Source organism: Armigeres subalbatus, chromosome 2 (genome assembly GCF_024139115.2).
Source record: "Armigeres subalbatus isolate Guangzhou_Male chromosome 2, GZ_Asu_2, whole genome shotgun sequence".
NCBI lineage: Eukaryota > Metazoa > Arthropoda > Insecta > Diptera > Culicidae > Armigeres > Armigeres subalbatus.
The window spans coordinates 275,181,574-275,194,033 of record NC_085140.1 but is presented as its reverse complement, the minus strand read 5'-3'; the positions used below and the strand labels follow the sequence as shown (position 1 = coordinate 275,194,033).

Sequence of the window (12,460 nt, the reverse complement as noted above, 5' to 3'; positions counted from 1 at the left end):
TCGACCGAATTCCGACACAGATCAGTTCCATTCCAGACCGCCAGGGGACACTTGACGGTCCAATCAATCCCGGCAAGGGACAATGCATGCCCCGACGATGGCGCCCTACTCTTCCCCATCGATCCAGCCCAATTCGCATGGCTGAGAAAAAGTCGCTGATTAATTTACGGACCAATAATTGAGTTTCCAGCAGTTGACTCTGGCCATAACCGGTCAAGTGCCGGTGCTAACTAACTTAAACCTGTACAATGTTGATGGTTACTGTGTCGGGCCCCTTTCCGATTGGCGCTTGCATGGCGGCGGCAACCAATCGAACCCACGACGACGGCCTGCAATGAAGAAGGGGCGATCCTCGATCTGTTGCGTTGCAAGTGGCAGCAGCACTACTGATTGGAATCAATTGACAAATGGATGCCACTCTTCCATTGTCGAGCGCGCCCCGTTAAGTAAAATTGGCATGATATTTGGTGTGGCCTTTAGTCTTCAGGCTTGTGTGACGCAAATAGCCATTTTGTCCGGCGACAGTGAGTGGCTGGTTTGAAGAATTTGCAAGTACGCCGTGGACTGGGCTGGACAAAGGATGGCGAAAATTAATGCGTCGTCGTCGTCTTTGTGGCGCAATTTGCGACCACTTCGAGGAAGAGCGAACTGGATCGCGTGAGAATAGGCCTGAGCCTGAGCCACGCCAAACGGATCCTAAATTTCCATAATGTTTATGATTAACAAATTGGGCAGCGTCCGACTGTCCCAATTGAGACGGGTTTGTGTCAATGAAAATGTCTATTTTAAAAGTCATGAAATAATCTCGTTTTCACACTTCGTGCTCCAGCAGCGCTATTTCCAAGTGTTTTGTAGATTGACTTATGAACTCTACGAATTAATTGGAAAATTGCTGAATGCCGATTATATTTAGGTAGAAGTGTCTCACTGACTGACTACACCAGTTTTATTTGAATTCAGACAGAATTCAGAAAAAAATTAGACTTGTAATGCGAAGAGTCCAGGGCCAGCGGCGCGGCACTGGTTTTTCAGGTTTTCCAGTCAAACATCTAAACACGATTGAAACAAAACTTTATGATTTATTTTCTTTTACTATGTAACACTTGCTTCTTACAAACTATACCTTTCTTTTGTAAAATAAACCAACAGATCACTTTGTCGGACCTTGCTCAACTAGTTGTTACACCTGGTCACACTCGAATATTATCTGCTTTATATACAACATCTTTATTACTGTAGCACGCTTTTTAGAGGCAAGCAAACTTTAACACTGAACCGACCGACGTACAACACTTGAAGACCCAAAAACCGACTGCCCGAAGCTCTTTAAATAACCTCTTCAAATCAATATATTTCTCATAAATATAATTAATAATTTTCCCATTGCATTTGCATCAGAATATAAAAAGAATTGCACTTTTTGACGTAGGCTGAGGCTGACCAGTGCTACCAACGCAGCAAAAAATATGCCTCTGCCGTAACACTACACCGTCACCGGGTCATCGTGCGCGGTGATAATTTGTTCTATGCTCCGCTACAGCGGAGACAGAAGAATCAAATTGAATCGGATAAACATCCCGACTCATGGAGTTTTCGTATGGTAGCCTCCACGGCAACTATAACGCACTCTCAGCACGAATGCAACTCTTGTTTCAGCACAAGGAGCATTAGACAAGAACAAATGGCCAAAATCTACGTCAAAAAAATTGAGGCATTGCAAGTTTATCTTCCATACAGTGCTATCAGAAATAATGTGCGAATATTGCTTCGGAGATTCGCTAAGCCTTAACATTAAATGTCCAATATACAAAACAAGAAGTGGGTAAACAGAATCTCCCATAGTCAAATAAAATATCCTAATTATTTACATTTAGGGTAACGATGTGTATTCCTAATAGGGATCAACCCATTCCCCGTCACACCCTTAACTATTATTTGAAGCAAAGTTTTTTTTACTAGCACTCACGTCAGACCTTTATCGAGAACTAACGATACAGCTTTATTCGATCGTTCTCGCTATTTATTTTGACAATAACAATGAAAGGTTGATTGAAATTGTTCAATTTTTGACGTTGTTCAAGTTCTTTTTGCTAGATTTGATTTTAATTCCACCAAATCAAAGGCATTAGATTCCGAGGTTCTTTGATTGCCAAACAGCGTTTGATTGCCCAATCCAAATCCATTTCCATTCCCAGATCAATTCAAATCCAATCAAATTTAAATCAAAATAAGATCAAATCCCAATCCAATTGAATTCCAGTGCTAATACAATCCAAATCTAACTCAAATTTAATCCAAATCCAATTAAAAAATGAATTCAATTCATTAAAATCCTATCTAAAAGAAATCCCAATACAATCCAATTCAATTAAAATCCAAACCCATTGCAAAACGAACTAATCCAATCCAATGCAAATCCAAATCCAAATATAGTCCAATCCTAATCAAATCCAAATCTAATCCAAGTCCAATCTAAATCTTATCCAAATCGAATTTAAATACACTCCAAATCCATTCCAAACACAATCCAAATCCAATTCAAATCCATTTTCAAATACAATCTGATTCCTATCCAAAGTCAATCCAAATCCAATCCAAGTCCAATTTAAATCTAATCCAAATCCAATCTAAATCCAATTCAAATTCAATTTCAAATCCAATCTGAATCTAACGTAAATCCATTCCAAACTCCATCCAAATCCATTTCATTCCAAATCCAATCTAATTCGAATCCAATCAAAACCCAACCCAAATCTAATCCAAACCAAATCCAAATACATTCAAAATCGAATTCAAATCCAATCAACATCCAAAAAAATACAAACGAAATCCGATCTAAATCCAATTCAAACTCAAACCCAATCCAAATCCAATCCATAATGAGTTCTATCCACTACAAATTTAGACTAAATCCAATTCAAACTCATTCCCAATCAAATCAAATAAACTCCAAATTCAATTCAAATCCAATCCAATCCTAATTCAGCCCAAACCAAATCTAATAAAATCCATTCTAAATGCAATCCAAATCAAAACCACTTCCAATCCAAAGTCAATCATAATCCAATGCAGATCGAATCCGAACCAATCTAAATTCAGTCCAAACACAATCCAAATCCAACCCAAACGCTATTAAAACCCAATTCAAATCCAATCCAAATCTAATACAACTCTCAATCAATTCAGTTTACAATCCTAATCTAATCCAAATTCAATTCAAATCGAATCCAAGTCCAATCCAAATCTAGTCCAAATCCAATGTAAATTCAATCAAAATTCAAATCAAATCTAAATCCATTTTAAAATCTTATCAATCGAATCAGAATCCAACCCAAATTCATTATAAATCCATTCCAAATTCAATCAAAATTAAATTCAATTCAAATCCAATCCAAATCTTATTCGATTCAAATCAAATTCAGTTCAAATATAAATTCGAAAAAAAAGAGAAATTCAAATACGCTCCAAATCTATTCCAAACAAAATCCATTTCCATTTTCAAATCCATTCTAAATCCTATCCAAATCCAATTCAATTCAAATCCAATCAAAGTCCAATTTAAATCTAATCCAATCAAAATCCAGTCCAATCACAATCTAAATCCATTTTAAATACAGTTCCATTTCAATTTCAAATTCAATCTGAATTTTATGTACTCCAATCCCAAATCCAATCCAATTCAAATTCAATTAAAATCCAATCCAAACACAATCCAACCCCAATCCAAATCTGATCCAAATTAAACCAATCTAAATCAATTCAAATGCAATCTAAATCTAATCCAAATCCAGTTTAAATCCAATTCAAATTCAAACCCAACCCAAATCCAATCCAAAATGAGTCCCAATCCAATCTAAATTCAGACTACATTCAATTCAAATCCAATCCAATCCGATTTAAATCCAAATTCAAATCCAATCCTAATGCAGTCCAATCCAACTATGATAAACATCTATTCGAAATGCAATCCAAATCAAAACCACTTCCAATCCAAAGTCAATCATAATCCAAATCCAATACAGATCCAATCCGAATCTTATTCTAAGCCAATCTAAATCCAGTCTAAATACAATCTAAATCCATTTAAATCCAATCCAATCTTAATCTTATCCAAATCCAATCCTAATACAATTTAACTTAAATCCAATTCGAACAAAATCCAAACCCAACCCAAACGCAATTCAAATTCAATTCAAATCCAATTCAAATCTAATTCAAATCCAATCCAAATCTAATACAAGTCGAATTCAAATCTACTCCAAATTCAATCAAAATTCAAATCCAATCCTAAATCTTCCAATCCAATCAGGAACCGTTCCGTTCTACAGATTATATTCTTCCATTTAAATTTCCGAATATGCCGAAAGTTGTTTGGCCGAATATACCATTTGGCCGAACAGACCATTAGACCGAAAGTCATTTGGCCGAATGGGCAATTTGCCCGAAAGGGTCGTTTGGCTGAAAGGGTCATTTGGCCGAAAGGGTCATTAGGCCGAAAGAGTCATTTGGCCGAAAGGGTCATTTGGTTGAAAGCGTCGTTTGGCTGAAAGGGTCATTTGACTAAAAGGGCCTTTTGGCCCTAAATCCAATTCGAATTCAAACCCAATCCATAATGAGTTCTACCCAATACAAATTTAGACTAAATCCAATTCAAACTCATTCCCAATCAAATCAAATAAACTCCAAATCCAATTCAAACCCAATCCAATCCTAATTCAGTCCAAACCAAATCTAATAAAAATCCATTCTAAATGCAATCCAAATCAAAACCACTTCCAATCTAAAGTCAATCATAATCCAATGCAGATCCAATCCGAATCCAATCTAAATCCAGTCCAAACACAATCCAAATCCAACCCAAAAGCAATTCAAACCCAATTCAAATCCAATCCAAATCTAATACAACTCTCAATCAATTCAGTTTACAATCCTAATCTAATCCAAATTCAATTCAAATCGAATCCAAGTCCAATCCAAATCTAGTCCAAATCCAATGTAAATTCAATCAAAATTCAAATCAAATCTAAATCCATTTTAAAATCTTTTCAATCCAATCAGAATCCAACCCAAATTCATTATAAATCCATTCCAAATTCAATCAAAATTATATTTCAATTCAAATCCAATCCAAATCTTATTCGATTCAAATCAAATTCAATTCAAATTTTAAATACAGTTCCATTTAAATTTCAATTCCAATCTGAATTTTATGTACTCCAATCCCAAATCCAATCCAATTCAAATTCAATTAAAATCCAATCCAAACACAATCCAACTCCTATCCAAATCTGATCCAAACTAAACCAATCTAAATCAATTCAAATCCAATCTAAATGTAATTCAAATCCAGTTTAAATCCAATTCAAATTCAAACTCCAATCCATAATGAGTCCCAATCCAATCTAAATTCAGACTACATTCAATTCAAATCCAATCCAATCCGATTTAAATCCAAATTCAAATCCAATCCTAATGCAGTCCAATCCAAATATGATAAGCATTCATTCTCAATGCAATCCAAACCAAAACCACTTCCAATCCAAAGTCAATCATAATCCAAATCCAATACAGATCCAATCCTAATCTTATTCTAAGCCAATCTAAATCCAGTCTAAATACAAATCCAATCCTAATACAATTTAACTTAAATCCAATTCGAACAAAATCCAAACCCAACCCAAACGCAATTCAAATTCAATTCAAATCCAATTCAAATCTAATTCAAATCCAATCCAAATCTAATACAAGTCGAATTCAAATCTACTCCAAATTCAATCAAAATTCAAATCCAATCCTAAATCTTCCAATCCAATCAGGAACCGTTCCGTTCTACAGATTATATTCTTCCATTTAAATTTCCGAATATGCCGAAAGTTGTTTGGCCGAATATACCATTTGGCCGAACAGACCATTAGACCGAAAGTCATTTGGCCGAATGGGCAATTTGCCCGAAAGGGTCGTTTGGCTGAAAGGGTCATTTGGCCGAAAGGGTCATTAGGCCGAAAGAGTCATTTGGCCGAAAGGGTCATTTGGTTGAAAGGGTCGTTTGGCTGAAAGGGTCATTTGACTAAAAGGGCCATTTGGCCATTTGAAAAGTGAGAAATTTGGAGTAAGAAGAGAGACTTTCTAATTCTTCATTTATCACTTCTCGTTGTAAAAAGTAAGAAGCGTGAAGTGAGCAGTGAGACGTCTCACTTCTCACTCCTCATTTCTCACTTTTCACTGTAAAAAGTGAGTAGTGCGAAGTGGGTAATGAGACATCTCACTTCTCACTCTTCCTTTCTCACTTCTAACTGTGAAAAGTGAGTAATGCGAAGTGGGTAGTGAATCGTCTCACTACTCATCTCGCGCTTCTCACTTTTTATTGTGAGAAGAAAAAAATGAAGAGTGAGAAGTGAGACGTCTCTCTTCTCATTCCTAATTTCTCACTTTTCAAATGAAATATTCGGCCAAATGTCCTATTCGGCCTTATGACCCTTTCGGCCAAATGACCCTCTCGGTCAAATGATCCTTTCGGCCAAATAACCCTTTCGGCTAAATGATCCTTTCGGTCAAATGACCCTTTCGGCCAAACGACCCTTTCGGCCAAATGACCCTTTCGGCCAAACGACCCTTTCGGCAAAACGAACCTTTCGGCCAAATGACCCTTTCGGCCAAACGAGCCTTTCGGCCAAATGACCCTTTCGGCCAAACCACCCTTTCGGCCAAACACCCCTTTCAGACAAATGACTTTCGGACAGATGGGTTTCAACCTAATGGTTTCTCCGGTCTAGTGGCTTTCGGCCAAATGACCCTTCCCCCTCTCTGTAATTCTGAATTTGAATATCCTATGTGGTATGTCCTAATGTTGCGGTACCTGGGTAGACGAAAATGGCTCATTAACAGTAAAACGTGATATTGATAACAAAACATGATATTAACTTGTTTGAAATAAGAGTAAAAATAACAAGCGAAAATAACAAAAAATTGCACCGAAATATCATAAAAATATCAGGTTTTGCCATTAACAAGAACTTATCAATATCTTGAGCTATTAGTTTGTTCTTCTTAATAACAAAACCCGATATTTTTATGATATTTCGGTGCAATTTTTTGTTATTTTCGCTTGTTATTTTTACTCTTATTTCAAACAAGTTAATATCATATTTTGTTATCAATATCACGGTTTCTACCCGGGTAGTGTTTAAATAGTCCATCCTGGATATAAAAGCATCCAAAACAATTGTGGATCCGCTGAAACTCTTCGAATCAACCACTAGAACACCTTTTGTTTGACAAAATTTCTTTCCAAGCTGATGAAAAATCAACATTTTTCATTAAAAAATTGCTTCCTTTGAGCCTATTATTGTGCTAAGGTTCTATTGTTGTAGTATCGCTCTCCATAAGAAATACAAGCAATACCGCAATTGCGATAGTTAGTTTTTGTTGTGATAAAAACAAAACAACATAAGCTTAGCACAATTGACGTAATATTTACGAAACTAGAGTTAACGAGCACCCTATTCAACTACTGCAATGTGATTGTGAGAACAGTTCATTTTTGAAGAATTTTCGAAATCAATTTTGTTTTGGCGTGGAGCTTAACTCCTCCATGATAGGTCGTTTTAACCTAGGTATAAATTCTTATGAAAGAATTATAATGTAAAAAAATCCTTAAATCCATTTCCTATATTTCATCTTTTGAAACAAATCCGGTTTTCAAATATCCAAAAACCTAATCCAAAAACAAATACATTTGTTCCACAGTCTCAATATTTTAACAGTTTTTTGCTAGTTTTTCCCATAATTCTCTATTGTTTCGCACCTTATGTTGTCTACCGTCCTACTTCTCTGCCCTTCTGTTACGGAGCCTTCCGGAAACGCTAGTCTTTTTTAGCTGTTTCTATATCTCCCATTGTACCATAGTTTTATTTTTGTTACTCTTCTTTGTAGGCCTCCTCTGCCCCTCCACCAGGACGCTTGCTTTCTTCATTTCCTTTTTTGCCAACTCTTCCAATTTTATTATTTTTATTTTTTTCACTGCAATATTTTTCTAACCATTTTTGTTCCTCGGCCCTTATATCAGGGAGCCAACTGAAGACATTAGCATTCTTTTTTATCATCTTTTGCTATTTTCTTTTTGCTTTCATTTTGTCATCATTTTTACATCTTAATGTCATGTTGCCAACTTTTATACATTTTTTCAAAATGGTATCTTATTTGCATCAGTTTTGTCTCCTGCTATTTATCTGCTTTTCCGTCAGGAAGTTTAACGGAGACGATATCACATTTTCTTTGTACTATCTTTTACTGCATTATTCTCATTTTGTTATGTTCTTTGCAACATCTTGTTATTCAACCCTGCTATTCATTATTCTAATTTCTTTGCATATTTTTTATAATGTTATCTTTTTGAACTAATTTGTTGAACTAAATTGAACAGTAATTTGTCACCCGACTTATTCATCTACCCTTCCGTCAAGAAGCATACCGGACTCGCGAAACATTGAGTTGACCGCACGAAAAGTTTTACATAAAACGAAGGAAAATCCGGTGAAATGCTGTGGAAATTTATTAAATCTAACCGCGTAACAGTAACTTCAATGTATAAATACATGCTGTTAGTTAGTCATGCTTCCCATATTTCTTTCTAAATTTGATAGACGCATATGATAAGTTTAAGCTCACATAATTATGTTAGAAATGTTTTATGTTTGACAATATAAGTTACACAATGCATGGCTTTGCTAAAGCGATTCCTTTTTTAGAGAACCTTTTAATGTTTTTCACAAAAATAACTCATAGGCCTTCTTTACCAATTTTCTTGCAGCTAAAATTATCCACAGTCGTTCAAGTTTCAAAGACTACATCACCGAACTGGTCTTACTATTTTTATCATAAACCATGTGCTCGATGTTAACTCATGACATGACTAAGTGACATTTTAAACGAAGATACTTAGTAAAATACGTCGAAACAGTATTTCACTGTCTTTGTTTCAATCTTGAAAAGCATTTCTTCCTACTGCGAATTTTGAGGCTCACAGTCACATTAACTTATCTGTCAAGTTAGAAGTTGTTCCTATCACCAGAATGTAGAAATAACGCTGAACAAAATTAATTCTGAACAACATTTATGGAGGAAAGTCTAACTGTTTCATTCATTACAAATCGAAAAAAAAGCCATCTGATTAGTTGGCACAGGAGTTATAACGCGATTTTTTCAACACTGCCAAACAAACATGGCGTTGGAGACTCGATTTTGGTTCCATTTTTGGTTCTCGGACACATTCAGTTCTTAATAGAAAGTTGATGCCAAATACAAATAGAATCTTCCATGATAACAAATTTACGAAAAATCCAACATATGTTCTTGCACTGAAAATTAAAGCTTATTTCATATTGACATTTCAGAAGAATATCAATAAGAAATCGCAACGCAAATTGAGCATAAATATGGTCAAAAGTTCCCCAATCGCTTTCTATACGTCTCTATTTTGCTGAATTCCATACGATGTACGTCATACCGAATGTTATGCAGTCGTCAATTTTCTTAAGTACCATGAACAGATTGCAATTCGCTATTCTTTTCGTCATTTCAAACCATTGGTTAAATAGTTTGACGCACAACGAATTTTTTATCTGTTTTAAATTATAGGTTTTAATTACATTCAAATTTCTATTTCAAACAAGTTTTTCTTTTTAAATGTGGACAAAATCAAATGCGTGTCAATACGAACCATTGAAACCAGTTCAATCCAAACTCCCAACTGCGTCAGAGCTTTCATGTATGCTTGTGTAACATTGTCCAGAACGTTTACATCTGCCCCAAACGAAAACATACGAAAAGTCACTCTGACGTAGGCAAAACCTTTTTGCCGGTGCGCTACAACATTGTTGTAACCCGTCGTCCGTCTTTTTCGCTTTGTTCCAATTTTTCATCATATTCATGGGTGGTGGTGCTGACCCAAGTGGTGACCCACGTTCCCACGTACCTCCTTATGGTTATGGGAGGGGGAGGAGCAGTGGTTTGCCGATTGGAAATCGAGCTCGCGTATTGACACCGCGGCGGGCGAGGCGCTTCTTGCTTCCGGGCCGGTCGTCGTGTCGATCGTTTTCTTGCTTTATATTGGCGACGTCGTCGGCGACATTCGCGAGCAGGTTAATCGTATTCTCATGTGCGCGCGCGCGTTTGACCAATAATAATCGATGTAATGGTTGTGGCGCGGGGACACACGCGCCACTCTGTTAACGTCAAACAAATTCAGCGTGAGGGAAAAAAAGCATGGCCAACAACGCTTCTGGTGGGTTTTTTCTTTTGTTTTTATTTACATAGGCATAAAAGTCCATTTGCTGCTGCTGCACAGCGAAAACAGTGAACGGAAAGTGAAACTTTGCTCCACAATTGAGTTCGTCGTAGAGTACGCGATTCGAAACGGACTGCGTTATCGCTGCTCAACGTTGCCCGTGGAGTGAAAACGATAGCCACGCTGAAACATTGCGCTAATTGAGTTGCATGTTATCAGCGAGTTAATTGGGGTCTCTCTGGATTTATAATCTTCATTAAAGATGAGTAAAATTTTGATGTGATAGGATTCTATCTCCGTAAATTTATGGTTTCGGCGGTATATGTCGTCCATTTTGAACGTTCTGAACAAGAAAGCAAGAATGTAAAATGTGAAAGCATAGTTATGTTCAGTCGATTTATTTACCAAATTTGAAAATGTTTTTGTTTTGTGCATAATTACAGGGAATTCTGGTATTATTGTGTTTAATCTACTTTTGACTTTAAGTATTTTTCCAGAACAAGTCCTTCGAGAGTTCTTTCTGAAACGCCTGAAAAAGCATGTATAGACTGAGACTGGGAAAACCTATGAACAAAAGTTAGAAAGTACAAAACAATGTCATCCTGACTCGAGATATTTACAAAGAACATTTGAATGTCATTCAACTCGCATGACAGACAAAGGAAAACTACCAAGTGAGACGGTCTCTCCATTTTGAATGTCAAACACGCGAACCTTGACACGCTTCTAATGGTAACGGGCACCTCCCTTCCATTCAGATGGATTACTGCTTACAGTGAATTTATTCTCGGTGGCGGTTCTCTGGCTGATCTGTTATTGTTATGCTTAGAACATACACATAGCTAAACACATAAACAAATCAGGAGAGTCAATAGAGGATATCGACAACCTGTCGAAAATGTTGATAGACAATACATTTGGATTGAGGTAGAAAACTGAAAACATATTGGAACGAAGCTGAATTTAACAAGTTTTTATTACTATCGTAAAACAAAGATACTTGATGCTTCTAGTCGGCTTTGTTGAATCAATAATCAGATAGAGAAGAATAAACGGTTGCCCTATGAATGTCACGAGATCCGTAAATAGTATGCCATTGTTTACTTTTAGCGATCCTTTGGAATATTCCGCAACTGTCTCTGACGTGGAGCTTAATTACATTAGACTGAAACACGAAACACATTCTCCGGTTGTTTAACGGGGTTGGTCAGGCGAAACTTTCGTCTAGGGGCATGACGACAATTCATAAAACATATTAGCAAGTCGTTTTATATTTAGAACCTTGCCCTTTATCAATTTTCAGCGTGAAGCTGTCGTCATCTACAGTAATCATTGCTCAACGGACGAATCTCTCATCTATGTATTTGATTTCACAGTATGACACCACGATTAAATATTAAAAGATGAAGAGATTCGTCTTGTGACATAAGTTGAGCAATAAGTTGAGATAAGTGCGATAACAAAAGAGAGAAGTGAGATGTTTTAGGTGAGAGAAACATAAACAAAAAGTGCGAGGTGTTGAGAAGTGAGTGATGAGATATAAGACAGAAAGAGGCAGCATAAAATAAGTTCTTAAGGAAAAAGGAAGAATGAGAAAGAAGGAAGAAGGCAGATGGAAAAAGAAAAACACTTCTCTCTCTTAATTATCACCTCGTATTTCTTGCTTCTCATTTCTCACTTTTCACTCCTCGCTTCGCACACTCATTTCTCACTTCTTATTTATTTTTTCTCTTTTCTTATATCTCACTTCTTACTTCCTACTTCTCACGTCTAATTTATTATGAGAAGTGAGAATTGTTTCATTCATCACTTCTCGCTTTACACTTCACGTAATGTTCACTCATTTGTCTCTACTCGCAATCCAAGCAATTTTTATCAACTTTTCGTTCAAATGACCTGTTCAACCAAACGACATTCGGCCGAATGGCCGTTTATCGTCTCAGTGGGGGATGTAAGGCCAATAAGAAGAAAATCTTCGTTATTTGATTCATCATTCTAAAAAATTCTATTTTTCCACACAAATATGTCTAAAAATAAACAACAATTCATCATCATAAATTTGAATCAAATAATTTTGATATTTTTTGAATAAAAGTGAGTGTCAGAGATATTAGCATATCCTCCTTCAATATGTTTTTACCCACAGTTTTCAAAACCAACAAAATCCGGCTCCAA

General features: G+C 36.3%; 1 protein-coding gene across 4 annotated transcripts in view; it reads left to right on the top strand.

Annotated features, from left to right (window-relative positions):
- Nucleotides 1-12,460, top strand: part of LOC134212270 (protein pinocchio) — a 179,797-nt gene that overhangs the window by 150,920 nt on the left and 16,417 nt on the right. The window contains exon 1 of one of the 4 annotated variants that reach the window (XM_062689977.1): nt 5,524-5,529. The exons of the other annotated variants lie outside the window; for them this stretch is intronic. The gene's annotated coding sequence lies outside the window, so the exon portion shown is untranslated. Of the gene's footprint in view, nt 1-5,523; nt 5,530-12,460 lie in introns of those variants that run through there. 4 annotated transcript variants of the gene reach the window in all.